We start from the raw sequence: 15,732 nt of genomic DNA, 5'->3' as shown, positions 1-15,732 counted from the left end.
GCCGCCTGGACCGGTGCTGCTTACTCCAGCAGTTTCGCGGCTCAGAGGCCACTACACCCTGAGCCCTCCTATCCCCGCAGCTCATTGGTGCCTCCTTCGGGGAGGTGGGGCGCGGAGTCTTCTAAGAAGCCAGTCAGAATTTCGTCTTGTTTCTTACCCCGCCTCCGGGTTCCCTGACTCGGCCTTTAGCCGTTCATTGGTTCTTAGGAGGCCTTTGAAAGACGCGCGGGACGAGGACTCTGTAGAATGTTGATTGGCTTGGAGGGCTTTCTCCCTCCGCCAATTAGGAGAATGGAGGGCTCGTGGGGCGGGGAGAGGGAGGGCAAGGGGTGGGGTGAAAGTCTCCTAGTAGCCACCGAGCCTCCGGGCTTTTTGGCAGGAGTTTAGTGGTACAAGGGCAGGGAGATTTGGTTTGCTTTTCCTAAAGGTTTATTTTTTACGGCCATAGTGGTAGCATGGAGTCCTGTACTGTCGTGTTCACTTGCAAACACATCCTATAGACTTTGTAATTACAGTCATATCTAGTCATACAAACACTATGGTAAAGACTAAAAGTCCAGAGTATAAACATATTTTATATGCTTAACATTTTATGTTCTTTACCACTCCGAAATCTAGACAAGTTATCCCTATTCAAGGCCCTGGGCTTAGCCAGTTAAGTTCCATTAACCATAAACGTCTGTCTCAGAAAGGCAGGTGATTTTCTCCCTAAGTTTCTTTATGAAACTTTCTGTTCTAACTGGAGACCCAGTGCAGGTGCACAACTCTGACCCAAAAAGCTGAAGCCCCCTAGGGGGAGGCGGTGCCCCGTCAGAGCACAGACGCTGGAAGTACAGTCCCAGAGGATTGCATGTGGCACCTTCAGGAGCAGAACTGACCGTTTTTGGGGCACCCCATGCAGGACACAGGTAAAGCACCCCTCCCACGGAGGGCCCCGCCGCCCTAAAACTCTCACTCCAGCCCAAATATTCAGAGCATCTGCAGCAGCTGGGAACGGCAGGGCGGGGAGTTCCCTCAAGAAGACAGGGAAGCTTCCAGAAACAGTTCTCAAAGCTAAGGTCGTTAATGTCCTCCCACCCCCTCCCTCTCCCTGTACTGCCTGAGGTCCCAGAACTTGTTTTTTTGTCCTTAGGAAACCGTGTTTCCCATTTAGTAGTAATTACCTTACTTTTTTTTTCCCCTAACCACTTGTTATTTCTCCACTGGGTCTTTTGTGTGAAAGGTTATGTGCGAGGGAACAAAAGCATTTTTGCAATAAAACATTTTTATGCCCCTTGCCTAGAAAGGCACACCATGTTTGGAAATAAGTTAGGCTGGAATTCTGAATGTTCAGAAAGGTACAACAGGAATTTATTCAACACGAACTTACATAACCTCTTACTTCTTTGTCCTGATCATTTATCTAGTGCACAGCCCAGGAAAAAACTAATCCCTCTCTGGGGACAGCTGCGTTTAATAATTCAATGCCCAGGAAGGTGAGTGTACAGGGGAAAGGTACAGGAGAGGAGAAGAGTCAGGCTGGTGATTCATTGTGGCAAACAGCAGCTCACGCAGAAAGGCAAGCACAAGTCAACAGAAGCTAGATTTTCCCGGAGTAGGGAAGAGCCTTACCTGTCAGGAGCAGTGGAGAGGTCCTTCACTGGTGGGTGCCTTCCCCAGAGTAGCTTTTGGCAGTAAGTGTGCAATAGGAGCGCAGTCAGTGTCTGTATCAGAAAGGTAAAGCCAAGCAGGGCTCAATCTCGGGAGGTCCTAGCAGAGAGTAAGCACCCTTCCATGAACATTGTATGTGACCGTGGTCTGGCCAGCAGCCCTGCTGTTTTCACAGCTTTTGTCCTCCTGCCGAGGGCTGTCCCAGTCCAACGTGGTTTCCAACCTGAACTCCTATTCCTGAAACCCATGCCTGCTTCTATTTCAGCACAGCTCTTGTGAGGTAGAAATTGCCTATCACAGACAAGTTTTAGCTTGAGGCCTGAGGAACTAGGATCTGGAATTCAAGATTTCAGAAAAAGGAAAAGGCTTTTCTTAGGCAGCAACAAAGGGTCAAAAAATAGCTGTATTCCAAGTCCAAGTGGCAAGGCTTTCCTGACTCCCTTTTTGTGCTGTCAGCTTGAACTGACTCTCTCTATGCACATCAGGCCGGACAGTGACTACTAGACTCTCTTGTGAGTGAATTTTTTTTTTACAAAACTAAACTGCTCTTTAAAATTCTAAAAGTATGTGCCCAGCGGAGATGGCTTTTCTCTACGTATTCTCACCCATTTCCCTGCAGCTCCAGCAGGGAATAACAGTAAAGACCGCTGGTGACAGAAGCTCCTTTTGTTTTCAGTGGTCAACCCTTCCCATCCAGCCAAGGGCAAGAGCACTGTGCCCCGGGAACACTTTCTCTTCGTAACTTCCCTTGGTTGAGGTGATGAGCATTTATGAAATTACAAGCATATGACATTTCACATCATTTTTAAATCATACATCCAGATGTTGTAACCTCAAAACTCCAAGCTATTTTTAAGAATTTATTTTTTGCAAATTCATTCTTCTGGCACTACCTTCAGTATCTGTGGGAACCATAACGTGCAAATGGGGCTCTGGGGTCCGAGCCCAGTGGGTGCCTCGCCCTGTGAGCCGAGAGGCATGCAGAGGCCTGAAGACTCTCAGGGCGAGATAACATCTGCTGAGGACTGGGGCTCCTTGAAACAATGCAGTCGACTTAAACATCCTGCTTGGGGGGGAAAGTGGGTTCCCTACTAATCTGTTCCTTTTTCTTTGAGTATGCTTTTTTCTCTTTTACCAGCTTGCTGTGACCACCACCGCTGTTTCTGTGACATCTTTGCTACACTACCAGCTTGTATTCACTTGCTAAATAAATATGGGTCACCTGGAGAATCCTTGACCCCTCCCGTCCATCTAGAACTGCTCTCTAGCCCCAGAAACTGATTTAATATTTTCCTTCCGCTTGGAAGAAAGAGCAACATAAACTTGAATGTTTTTGGCCTATCCAAAAACTCACCTTTGGGTACTTTTGAGCCCCTTTTCTCCCAAGTGGAGGGGAGAACAAAAATCTGAAGTGTCGCCTGAACTGCCATTTGTCCGCTCTGACTTTAGCCAGCATCACTCGAACCAGCCAGGTGGCCCAGGGAGCCTGCTGTCCTGGGTTTGGAGCTATAGGTCAGGTAAAATCCCACAGGTATGTTTCACAGCAGCCCCAGCAGCCCAGCTCCTGTTTCATACCCCAGGCAACTCCGTAGCCATCCAGCTTTAAAAGCTTGTCACCTGCCGCCTGCTCTCTCTTCCTTTTCCCAAAGAACACTTTGGTCCCATTTCAGGGAGTCGGGGCTGTGCTGACACATCCTGCTTCTGACACCCATTACGTCAGGGGTTCCTAAGTCCACCTTCAGATTTGAAATTCTTTAGAATCAGCATGACTTAGTGTATATTTGTATGTGTGACTGTGATTTATGAGAGTGAAAAGATACCAAGGAAAATCGGGAATGATAAAAGGTTCACAGTAAACTCTGGAGGAAACGAGGTTCAAGTTCCCAAGAATCCTCAGGTTATTCACACGGGGTGCAGTCTTCTCCCTGCAATGATTGTAACAACACGCGTGCAACATTGTCTACCAGCAACACTCAGGAGAGACTCAAAGACCAGGGCTTGATTAGGGGCTTCTTTCACAGGTACCCTCTGCCTAATATGTATCAGAAATTCAGACTCCCACAGGAGAGTAGACGTTTAGAATAAACATCTTGTCTGCACAAAAAGTTTAGGCACATTGAGCTCTTCTCATCAGAGAATGGTGGGCATTCTCCCCAAGTTCCACCTTGCAAGCAGACCTTTTCAAAGGATGACATGCAAACGTGTCATGTTGACTTTTTTCTGCCTAAGGTACACAATTTCTAGCTTAATCAGGCTTGTCTTCTTTCCTATATTATGATAATTTGAAAAACACTTGGCGTAGCACTCTTGTTTCAGGATGCAAAAAACGCTTGAGTCTCCCAGCAGAGTCCAGTCCAAGGCAGCCAGCAGCACTAACCAGGCTGGTAAATGCAGAGCTCAGAGGAGATAAGAGGGCGTCACCTAAGGCCAGCCTAGATCTGCTGACAACCAGCCAATCCTCAGCTGAGCCGTCCGTCTGTGAATAAATGTACCAAGCTACTGAGATTGGGGGTGGTTTGTAGTATAGCATTTTGTGTGTGTGTGTGGGTGGTAAATAAGTGATGAACTAATTTAATACTTTTACCAGCACTATGAGATAAACTGGCCTCTTTGGAGAGAGGAGGCAACTGAGAAGAGGGGAATCAAGATCCTGTTGTCCAAGATCCTCCAGCTTCTAGGTAGAAGAGCAAGAATTTGACGGCAGAACCCTGGCTTTAGGGCTCTTATGTTTAACTCCTACTTTATGCCGTCATGTGGCATCCACTGGAACTCAAAGAAAATCAAAGCCTGAGCTAAGCGTAGGCACATCTGGAACAAAAGCAGCTGTGAGACTAGCGAGGTAGAAGGGAAAGAATCACATCACAGACTGATGAAGAATGATGTTGAAATCATTTCAGTCTTCCTTTGCTTTGAGTGTACCATGTGACGACAAGCTTGGTGATACCAGGGGGAAAATGGAAAGCAAGCCTCAGAATCATGCTCAGAAGGCTTCAGTGATGATGATTCTGATCACGAAGAATTACTGAGCATCTCCTACACACTTGGGGTAGCCGCTGGTGCGGTCCCAAATAACTTCACTCTTCTTCCGGCTCTCTGGTGGAATTTCCCTTCTTGCGCCCTCGGAGTAGAGATGGCCGACCGATCTGCCTTCACCCAGGGTCTGCAGTCTCCGCTCCACATCCAGTTTTTGATGGCCTACGAGCTAAGAGCAGTTTCAGTGTTGCTGTTTTTGTTTTTTAAGAGTTGCAGAAAACCACAAACTATACGATAGGGAGCACGTGTGGTTCACCGAGCTGAAAATATCTCCATTTGTCCTCTACAGAGGAGGTTGGCCCATCTCTGTCTCCATCAGTGTTAATGACAATGGGAGTGGCAGGTATCACGTCCATGAAGAAGCTCTGAGAGACAGCGTTTGATTCTCAACTCTCTTTTTTCTGCCCTAGTCCTAGCGAGTGAGTCTGCATTCTGGGTTGAGGATGATACAGAGTGCAGCCTTCACCCTTTTGCATTGTTGACCCTCTCTGTTGTGTTTAATTTTTCACTAATTTCTGTTATTATATTTATTATGTCATTTACAGTTCTCTTTATTTACTTTCCTTGGTTTTAATTTCTTAGTCCTTAACTTCTTGGGAAAGATGACATAGTAGTTATATATTACTATGTAATAAGTTGTAGCAATTAAAAAACACACTTCTCATTTCCTTGGTTAAGCAGTCTTTTTCTTTTTCCTCCTTCTTTTGGTTTCTTTTTCTAATTTCCCTATTCTTTGTTTTCCATCTTCCCCCCCTCCGCACCTTTCCGTCCCCTCTTAATTAATCCAAATATGGAACTGAAATAAAGACCAAAGAGAGGGTACAAGTAATGGTCAACAAGCTCAGTCTGGCCTGCAACTGTGATGTGTTTGGTTTGTGTTGTTTTTTTAATCAATGGAAAATTCAACATTAAAAAAAGAAAAGGTTTTTTTTTCTTGTTATCTTAAAAAATCAGGTACTGCTGGGGGTTTAGCTCAGTGGTTCTACCACCTGCCTCGCAAGTACAAGGTCCTGAGTTTGATCCCTGGTACAAAAAAAGAAAAAGAAAAAGAAAAAAAAATCAGGTACAGCTTCTTTCTTGTCCTATTTTCTTGACATTTCAAAATATGTATTTATTAATTTAAAAACAACAATGAAATCTATTAAGTATTAAATAACACATTTTTATTTCCTAGAACAAAGAAGAAAGTGGCATGAAGAGGGCAGCACACATTTTTGCAAGACTCTTTCACATCAAGGTTAACTGTAATGTCTCTCATCCCAGCCCTCTGAAGGGCTGAGGCAGGAGGATCACAAGTTCAAGCCCAGCTGCTCCTACCCTGTTTTTAGTTCTTTTAAGGCCATGTGACCTCTTCTAGGTCAAATCTTTGCCCTTACACCTCATCACGCCTGGCTTCCCTTTAAAAGCAGCCACCTTCTAACAAAAACAAGTGAGAGAAGAAAATAAAACAAACACTGAAGATTTATGCCTTAGCTAATTGAGAAATCTCTCCTTTGAGTCCCATAGTTACATGGCTAAGTTGTTCTTGCGAATAGGGGAATGAAGAGGGAGCAGGTGGTCTGATGGGTGGCTGGGTCTCTTAGTGCTACACAGGGAAGAAGAAGAAGAAAGTGGAAGAGGGGGTGGAGGAGAAGAAGAAGATAACGTGTGTGTATATACACATTTATTATAGGGACTGGCAAGCCCAAATCTGCAGAGTGGACCAGAAGGCCAGACGCCCGGAGGAGTGGGTGCTGCATTCCGAGTGTAAGGGCTGCCCGCTAGAGCGGTCCCTCTTGCTCACTCTTTTGTTCTATTCAGACCGTCACTTGATTAGACGAGGCTCTCACCCACTACAAGGGCAGTGTGCTTTCTCAGAACCCATCAATCTGTGTGTACAACTCATCCAAGACACCCTCACGGGAGCATCCAGGATAAGGTTTGACCAAATATCTAGGCCCATGGCCCTGCCGAGTTGACAGAAAATTAGCTGTCCCCTGCCCATTGGACTCTCACTCATCCATTTGTCCCTAAATATTGGTTGAGCCAGGCGCTGTTGGAGGTGCTGAAATCACAGGTGTGAACTGCACAGACCTCCACCTGGAGGGGGCTCAGGTGCTTTCAAGGGAGGCAGCCAGGAAGGAAAATTAGAAAAAGACAGTGCCTGGTGAGAGTGCTATCTGTGAGTCAACAGTAGAGAGCACATCTCCCAAGCTTTGTATGAATGACACCCAATGGGGAGGGGGAGAGGGCGATAGCCAGATATTTAGGGAGAGTTTTAGCTTGATCAAGATATGCCAAGGTCCTGAGGTAGGAATGTGCTAGATGCACTCAAAGAACAGCAAGGAGGACAGTGTGGGGTCACTGAACAGGGAGGCAGAGAGGGGAAGGAAATGAAGCAGGGCCTTGTATGATGCTTTGGAGCCACAGTCTGTCAGCTCCTAGACTAGATAAAACAAATAAGCAAACAAACGCAAATAAAAAACTTTTCCCTGAAGGATCCAAAAGGGTCAGGTAAGCAAGTTCACAGCTCAGTCTGACGGGAAGCAGCCCTCTCTGGGTGTTCCTCAGGATGTCTGACACCTCTCCCTCTTTTTTTTTTTTTTTGTTTTTTTGAGACAGGGTCTCACTGTGTAGTTGAGACTGACCTGGAACTCACTGTGTAGCCCAGGCTGGTCTCGAACTCACAGCGATCCTCGTGCCTCAGCCTCCCAAGTGTGGGATTACAGGCATGCGCCACCACGCCTGGCAGCCCCTCACTCTTGAAGTCTAACCTTCTCCACAGTTCTCTTGGTGTTGTCTCTGCAGATCTCCTTTTTATTCCTGAGCACTGGGTACCTCGTTATTGGCTGAGTCTAAACTGCTCCTCATTTCCTCATCACACACTGTCGCTCTCCCCAGGGTTAAACAAAGCCCAATCCCTTTGAACGCTGTGCAAATTCCTCCACTTGAAGCCTCAGCCGGTGTGAGCAGGGTAGGTTACAATCTGTTATTACTCCTACTCTCTCGCCTGGAGGGAGGGGGGTGAGGAAGGGACACAGGGCTGGAGTAGAACAGGGGGCATTACAGCCTCCCTCTTGTTTTCCGTATAGACCGGCTTTGCCCAGATTTTCTCTACCCAGTGACAGGCCCAATTCACTTCTATGATGTAGGTTTTGTGCTTATGTTTTGTAATCCAGGGGCTGACACGAAACTCCACAGGCCTGTTTCTTAAAAAGTTTTATTGGCACTCAGTCATGGTCATACCAACTGAGGGCCGTGTTTATGCTGTAATGGTAGAGCTGAGTGGTTCTCACAGAGACCCATGGTCTGTGCTGTAGCTCAGTCTCAGCTGCCCCTGGAAGGCCCCTGTGGTCAAGGCTCAATCTTCTGCCTGTGGCACTATGGGTAGATGGTGGGGCTTTCAGGAAGTGGGGGGGGGTCTGGAGGAGGGAGTTGTGTCACAGATGTGACCTTGATGGGATCTCAGGACTTCGGTTCCTGTTTCCCCCATCTTTACTTCCTGTCTGCCGTGCTACAGGCAGTTGGCTTTGCTATACCCTTCCATCACACTCTGCCTCGCTCCAGGACCAAATGCAACGTGGCCAAGTGGCCTGGAATGAAATCTTTCAAACCGCGAGCCCAAATAAACCTTTCTTTCAAGTAGATAACCTCAGCTGCTTGTGACAGTAGCAGAAACCTGACTGACAGCCCAAGATATTTCCTGTTACCCTTGACAGGAAAAGTGTGTCCATGCCAACTTAGTCTAGGACAGAAATGTGTATTTCTCCTAACAGCACCATTTTAAGTCTGCTTCTTGCCAGCCTTCCTGGCCTTCTTCCTCAGCTTGGCTTGGTCCCTTCTGCACAGAGTCCCACTTACACCATAAACCCACGAGGTCTCTGGCCACGCCATGTGGCTACATGGTGTCAGAGCCACCTGCTTGCCCTCTAATCCCCAAGACGCGCCCCCCAGGAGGCGCAGGCGTGGAGGTTCAGCCTGCCGCACCTGCAGCCTCTAGCTAACTTCTCTGTGTGACTCATGGCTGTTAACAGAAGTATGTGTGGCCAGAACAATGTGGAAGGCTTTTCAAACTACCAGAGGGAAAAGTGTTAACACATGTTCCTAGCCCCAGGAGTATTTCGAGAAGCGCTCAAAGAGAAATTAAACACGATCGCTCTCAGTAGTTGCACTTAGATGTATGTTTTACAAGTAGATCTGTATTTTGAAATTTTTATAATATTAACACTTGATGGATCTGACATGTGAGTTTGGGAGAGAACATTGGAATCTTAGAGTTGAGCACAGCATGGACAGAACACACTTGCTCATCCTTGGCAAGCCAGGTTTAAGAATTTCTCCTGCGATGACCATCAGGTACAGTAAATGATGTTGGCAGCAGACATCTGTGGCTTCCCACTGTCTCTTCCTTTGTGTGCTGCTGGTCTCTCAAATCACGTGGTCTTGTGGGGAGCGTGATCCTGGCTGACCCTGAAATACACCCTATCCACTGGCCACAGTTGACGGGTCATGTGCCCCGACTGGAATGCCCTTGTCTTGGTGTGTTGCTTGCTGGTGCCCTCACTGTCTTCTTTACCTTCCTAAATTTTTGTCTTTACCCCAAAGTGATGCTGAATTCTCATTTGCGTTGGGATGGTGTCTGGGTTACTTTCTCCTCTCTGAAATGTGATATCAGACGCTCACAACTGGTTTATTTTGGTTCACAGTGAGTAGACGTTTCAGTCCATAGTCGGCCGGCTCCAAGGCAGGGGGCATCGCAGAGGAGAAGTGGCTCTGGCAGCAGGAGGCAGAGAGATCAAGGGAGGAGAGAGCTCGACCTTTCCAGGCCACGCCACCAGCGCCCACCTCCTCCTACCGGGCTCCGCCTTCCAACATCACATTTAGCTATCAACTAACTCAGCGGTGGATTGATCCACCCATAAGTTTCACACCCCAGTGATCCAGTCACCTCCCCAAAGACCCTGTGAGTGCTTTAGGGAGACTGCTAGATATAAACCATAACAGTTTGTAACGTTTATCTAGAATATTACTTAAAATGTATTCAACTCCTATGGTCTCCTGCATTGTTCCTTTCCCACACACCCCATCAAGACGCTGGGATCTCACATTCTCTTCTCGAATCCAGGCTGCCACTTGTGAGCAACTGGACCAGGCAAATGCAGAAGAGTGGTAAATAGTAAGCTTGAAAAGCTTTCAAACCCATATAACCAGAACTTAGATCCATAAATAAGGTGTCCCAGACCCCAGAAGACTCTTGTATTCCTGTTCCTTAGCCTCCGCCTAAGGGAACCTCTGTTTTTACTTCTGAAGGTATCGCTTCAGTTGGCTTGTGTGCATATTTTATATGAATGTAGTTCAGGGTCTGGCTTCTTTTGGTCAGCTTGATTTTTGTGCAATTCGTTCATGTTGAGTGTGGTTGCCCTTGTTTGTTTTCAAGGGAGTGTTCCATTGAATGAATATACCTCAGTATGGTGGAGAAAGCTGGTGTTAACATTGTCACCTGTGTCTTTTGTAAATGTACCGTGTGCACTGAGGACGAGTTGAAACAGCGTGGCAGTGCATATGACACCTGTAAGTTCACCTGTAACAAGCACAGCTGCTCAGGTTACACTGGCTGCAGCTAGAACTTTGCCAGCGCCCTCGCTGACACCTGACGGTGCCTGGGTCTTCATTGTAGCCATTTGCTGAATGAGTCTTTCGATTTCAAAGCAGCAATTAACTTCAGACTGGGGAAAGATCAACACAATTCCCTTCGCTATCAGAGTCAGTAGACACCATTCTTTGTCTCGTATTTAGCATACGTGCTGTCGAAGCGAGCACAAAACGCCATTCTTTGCAAGGTAAACTTTATAATTTTTAGGACTTTCTTAGACGTTCTTAGAAAATGTTTCTATGTTGCATGCTAGTTACTGTGTGTAAATGTTTTGGGTGTTATTTTGACGGTGTATGCATCATTGCAATGTAACATTTGGGAGATAGATGCCTACTGTATGGACCCCAGAATGACTAATAGAAACAAATGAAGGTCAGCAAGTTCAGATACAGCATCGGCGAGCACCCCTCACGTTATGCCAGAAGAAATATGCTTTAAGTCTCCCAGGCCTCACGGCCTTGAGGGTGAAGTTGAAGTCACAGTAGCTATTATGGTCTGGATCTGGACCACCCCCCAGCAGCTCTCGTGTCAAATCTTGGTCCCCTGTGCAGCAGTGTTCAGAGGTGAGGATGTGGAGAGGGACTGGATCATGAGGGCTCTGGCCTCGCCGATGGGTTAGTCCACGGCTAGGTTCGTAGCCGATGGCTTTACTGGGAGGTTAGCGGAAACTTCAGGAGGTTGGCTGAGTTGGAGGAAGTGGGTCACTAAGGTGTGCCCTGGTGGGGTGTATCTTGTTTTAGCCCTGGCCCCTTTCTCTCTCTCTCTCTCTCTCTCTCTCTCTCTCTCTCTGTCCTTGCCATCCATCATAAGATGAACGGTTTTGCATCCCCACACCCTTCTTGCAGGAGCCTCTGCCTCACCATGGGCCCAAAGTGACAGAGCTAAGCAACCATGGACTGAAACCTCTGAAACTGTGAGCCCCAACAAATCTTCCTTTCAAGTTTACTTTCTCAGGTATTTTGTCACAGTGACAAAAAGCTGGCTAAGACGGAGGCCATTGTTTACGAATGATTTCCCTGAGTCTTCTCCCGTCTGCCTGTGACAGGGCAGCTCTCTCTCCTCCTCATAATAGTTCAGTGAGTCCTGGGGGCAGCTTGCTGCATGCCCTGTCTTCCGGTTCTCCATCCTCCCCTGACTGGAGTAAAGTCACGGTGCACAGCTGTGGTGATGACATTTTCCACTGAATCCCCACTCAACTCACCCAAGGTGCAGTGCCAATTTCTGGCACAGAAATGGGCTATCCCTTGCATTTTCGAGTTTCCATGGAAATGTAAAAGAAGTAGCTCTTTGTAGTGTCACTAGCTTTCAAAATCCACTGGACTTGGGCCAGAGGATGTTGGGCCCAGCCCATGTTGGGTGGCACTGAGAATGTTCCCTCCCCTCTGGCCCTGTCTTGCTGTCAGGGAACTCGATTTGTGTACTTAGGCTTTCTCTTCCCTTGGGGCAAGTTACTTCCCAGGAGTCCCTTGCTACCTCATAAAGATGCCTAACAAGATTGCCTGACTCTCTGCCAGCTGGGCCCAGAAGAGCCGGTGTTCTCCGCGCTGGGCTGCAAGTGCACGGTGCCAGCACATCTCGCGTCACCTGGTTAGTCCTGAGTTTTGCCTCGAGTGGGGGTCACTATTAACAGCTCTCCAGTTCATTCTCAAAAGGACCGCAGTTAGGATGGCGCATTGTGTAAAGGTGCCCTCTCTCCAGCCATTTTTGGAGTGTTCCCGATAGAAAACATCTCTCCGGCTCCCCCTACAGGCTCGGTCGCGCCCTGGCCAGGCGTTGTGCCCTTTCTGCAGGAGAGGCGGGAGGAGCCCAATGCAGCACGGCGCTGGGGCTGTCAGAGGCTCGCAGTTGTGGCGGTGGACTTGCTCGGCTTTGGCTTCGGCCCAGTTTTCCTTCCCTGGTTCCGCCGTGCTCTTGAGACCATTCTGACTTCATTGGGCCCTACGTCTTAATGGGGCCCCCACCGATCTCTTGCCATAGCCCCAGTTTCTGGCCTGCCCTCAGCCTGCACCCTGCTCTGAACCCTCAGTCCCAGGGCTCCGACCACTCCTGCAGCTTCCCCCGTGGTCTGCCTGGCCTGCCGCCCGCACTCTGCACTTGGAAAGCCCTGTTCTAGCTTCTTGCCGCACTGACACCCTGGGGTTCCACCAGGAAGGGCAAGTCCTGGGTTGAAGCCCTGCTTCGTCTTAGATGCAGGACCTCATCGGCACCTCAGTACCTACACCCGGCTGGGTCAGCAGCCCTCACCCGCAGTGTGTGAGATGCATCTGCTACTGGGAATGCATCAGTTGATTTGAGAGTTCAGAGGCTCTCCTAGCTGCTGCAGCATGGCTCAGTTACCTGAGGCCGGGTCATTCTTTGGGAAAATCATGTTTCTGAACTCGAGGATCCAAAACTGTATGGAACAGAAGCTGGGAGGGTCACCTTGGAAGAGCACACTTGATCTACCATCTTCACGGGCTTGCTCAGAGCCTAGAGGGGTCTTGAATCAGACCCCTTCTCTCGGGGGGCGCCAACTTGCCTCTTCCGCATTTCTTCCCTTTCGTTTCAGGCAAAAAGGAGAGAAATTTGCCAGGAATGGAGGAGAATCTGACCCTCAAGTCTTTCTTTCAGAAACACTTAATTCCCTTTATAAACTAAAATAAGAAGAAAGAGCATTATTTTATCACTCCATACCAGAGTGAATTCAGAATGAGTTGAGAACATGTATGTTATGAGCTTTCATACTAATGACCTAAAATAGAAGACAGACATGGGCAAGGCCATGCAGAGGATAGTTCTGTCCTTCGTGGAAGGGGAGATGGTGAAGGAGAAAAGTGAGATTTCAGTAAACATCTCCCTCCTGTGCAGAAACTGCTGGCCTGGGACTCAGATCTGATTAAGTGAGTCAGGCTTCCGTTTATTACGGTATTTTACAAGCATTTTTCAGCATTCAGAAGTGACTGGTGTCTCTGCGGATTTGGTCAGTTCCTGGCAATTATGCACTTGGCTCCTGGTGTAAAGTAGTCTGCCAAATCCCTAGAATGGAGATCTGCATCTGAGCGGCTTTCGGTCAGAAGGGATGTTGTTCAACACCACGTCCCTTCCCGAAGTAGCCAGATCCCGGTTACAGCTCTTAACCAGAAAGGATGTGGCCATGTCTAGGTGCCCCCTTCAGCTTGTGCAGCCAACCCCACACCCCAGGGGCATCCTGCACTGATTTTGCGGCGTCTGTCTGCTGCATGGTCCAGGGTTAGTGTGTGCCTAGCATCTTAATCAGAAAATCACATTCAAACCCAACCTGTTTGATGGATTATTAGAAAACACTGATTCTGTTAAGTCTGGAGACATGGCCAGATCCCAAACAGACTCCCGGCATTCCCTGTCTGAAATGTCTTTCCAGGTTTACCTGGGTGAACATTGGGCAACCTGTCCACTTCGTAGTGGGTTCCTTCCTATGTGAGGCACAGCCGTGTATCAGGAAGGGAATCTGTCACTCGGCATGGGCTCTCCAGCCATGGCGCTAATAAAAGTGACCTTCTCGACGACTTTCAGCAAGGACCGGCTTTGTGCTTATATTGAGGGCTAATTTGTGCGCTCTGCGAGGCAGATATTGTGTCTGAATTTTAACAACTAATACTGGCTTAATGAATAAGCAAATGGGAGTAGGCCCATCCCTTGATGCACAGTAAATATCTTCATGTCCACTCTTTATTCCCTTCGATTTTGTTCACTTGTTCTTTTTACTCAGTTTAGGCAGAGAATATTTGCCTGGCATTGTGTGTGAGGCTCTGGATTCAATACCCAGCACCACACACACACACACACACACACACACACACACACACACACGGATGCAGGCACACGATTAGAGGATAGTTCAAGGAATCTCTCTACTATGCAGGCAGGTGTAGGATCCATGTGGCCAGCGGTGTGCACTCGTCTCTGACACCTCCCCATGGGCTTCACTGCCCCCTGCAAAAGCAGGACCCCCACCACCACCCTGCTTCCCTGCTGGTGCCCTGCTGTCATGATTCAGCTGCAACAATGCTCACCTCCTTTGTTTGAGTCTAAAGAGGCAGCCCCTCTTCTGTCTCCTCTCCTCCTCCCTCTTCCTCTTCTTCTTCTACTTCTCTTTCCCTTTTCCCTTTCCCCTTCTTCTTCCCCTTCCTTCTCCTCCCCCGGCTCCTTCCCCCTTCTTCTCCCTCTTCTAGGACTGGGGGTGGAAATTTGCACTGCGCTATCCCCAGTCCTTTTTAACTTTTTAGAGGCAAGGCTGAGATTGAACTTCTGATCCTCCTCCCTCAGCCTCCCAGAGTGCTGGGATTATACATGTGCTTTACCAGGCCCCATGGGAGCATCTCTTCTATAAGCCCGAGTCCTTTTCTTCTGTAGACTTGGGTAGCACCAGCAATTCCTCTGTTTTCTCCCCCTCCTTCAGGATGGGCTTTTTCAGAACCCACAGAAGAATAATTTCTATTTTTCTATTCAAATAGACAAACCCCAAAACATAGTCTGAGTCATTTTGACCCTTAAGTCAAGTTTTTCAGGCAAAAGGTCTACACTCAGGGTCACTACTTTCTATTTTCTTTTTAATTCTTTGTGAAATTACAAAGAAAAAAGTTGGTTTAAAAGTAAAATACAAAATGAGAACAATAGACACAGGTCCTCTCTTTAAGACAAGAATGAGTTTTTCCCCCCTTTCCTTGTTAGCTGGATGCCTTAAGATAAGAGGATAAGCCCTAAATCGGTTGACATTCTGTGTTCTCAGATCTTTCTATTGGCAAGCTGTCTTGACAACAAAGGACATAGCCCAAGAGGACTGTCCATTTGGGTTCCCTCTACTCTACTGGAGTTTGCTTTAGGGTTGATGGATGACCCACAAAAAGAAATGGTGGGTCTTGATCTGAACCCCTTGGTGGAATGAGCCAGCAAGAAGTTTGCTAGACTTCTTAAGGTGCATTCTTTAAAAAGCTAGGGAAGGGGTCCTGTACACCTGTTAAAGCGAACAGTGCCAAGGCCTCTGCTCCTCTGGCCGGAGAGCCTTCTGTTCAGTCACTGCCACTCTCCCTTTCACTGCCCCAAATCCAAAGCAAGACACCACGCCCGCTGGACTGGGTGTCTCCCCAACACTCAGACCCCCCTTCATTGCTCGGACACTGTTCTCCCCATTCTGGTGAAGGGCATCCCGGTGCCACCCCCTTTCACATCCTGTGCCCATCTCATGTGACCTTGCAGGTATTTTATCCCGGCGACAGATCACTACTTTAATTTTTTTTTTTTCTGCCTCAGTTCTTAAGAAGCAGTCTGTCCTTCGTTGCTCAGACTCCAGCTCCGATTCAGGGTTGCTGCCTGGCTGTCCTATAACCTGCATCCTCTCCTTTGGCCGTCTTACTGAGTTCCATGGCTGATTAGCGATGAGTCCTAATCTGTGCCTCTGG

The 15,732-nt window shown here is 47.9% G+C and overlaps 1 protein-coding gene across 2 annotated transcripts in view; it reads right to left on the bottom strand.

Annotated features, from left to right (window-relative positions):
* Positions 1–221, bottom strand: part of Cdkn3 (cyclin dependent kinase inhibitor 3) — a 14,200-nt gene extending 13,979 nt beyond the window's left edge. For both annotated transcript variants that reach the window (XM_010632541.2, XM_010632540.2), the window contains exon 1: positions 6–221. The gene's annotated coding sequence lies outside the window, so the exon portion shown is untranslated. The remainder of the gene's footprint in view (positions 1–5) is intronic.
* Positions 222–15,732: the final 15,511 nt, after the last annotated feature.

This window comes from Fukomys damarensis, unplaced genomic scaffold (assembly GCF_012274545.1).
Source record: "Fukomys damarensis isolate Sample0158 unplaced genomic scaffold, DMR_v1.0_HiC HiC_scaffold_17, whole genome shotgun sequence".
Lineage (NCBI taxonomy): Eukaryota > Metazoa > Chordata > Mammalia > Rodentia > Bathyergidae > Fukomys > Fukomys damarensis.
This window is presented reverse-complemented; position numbering and strand designations above follow the sequence as displayed.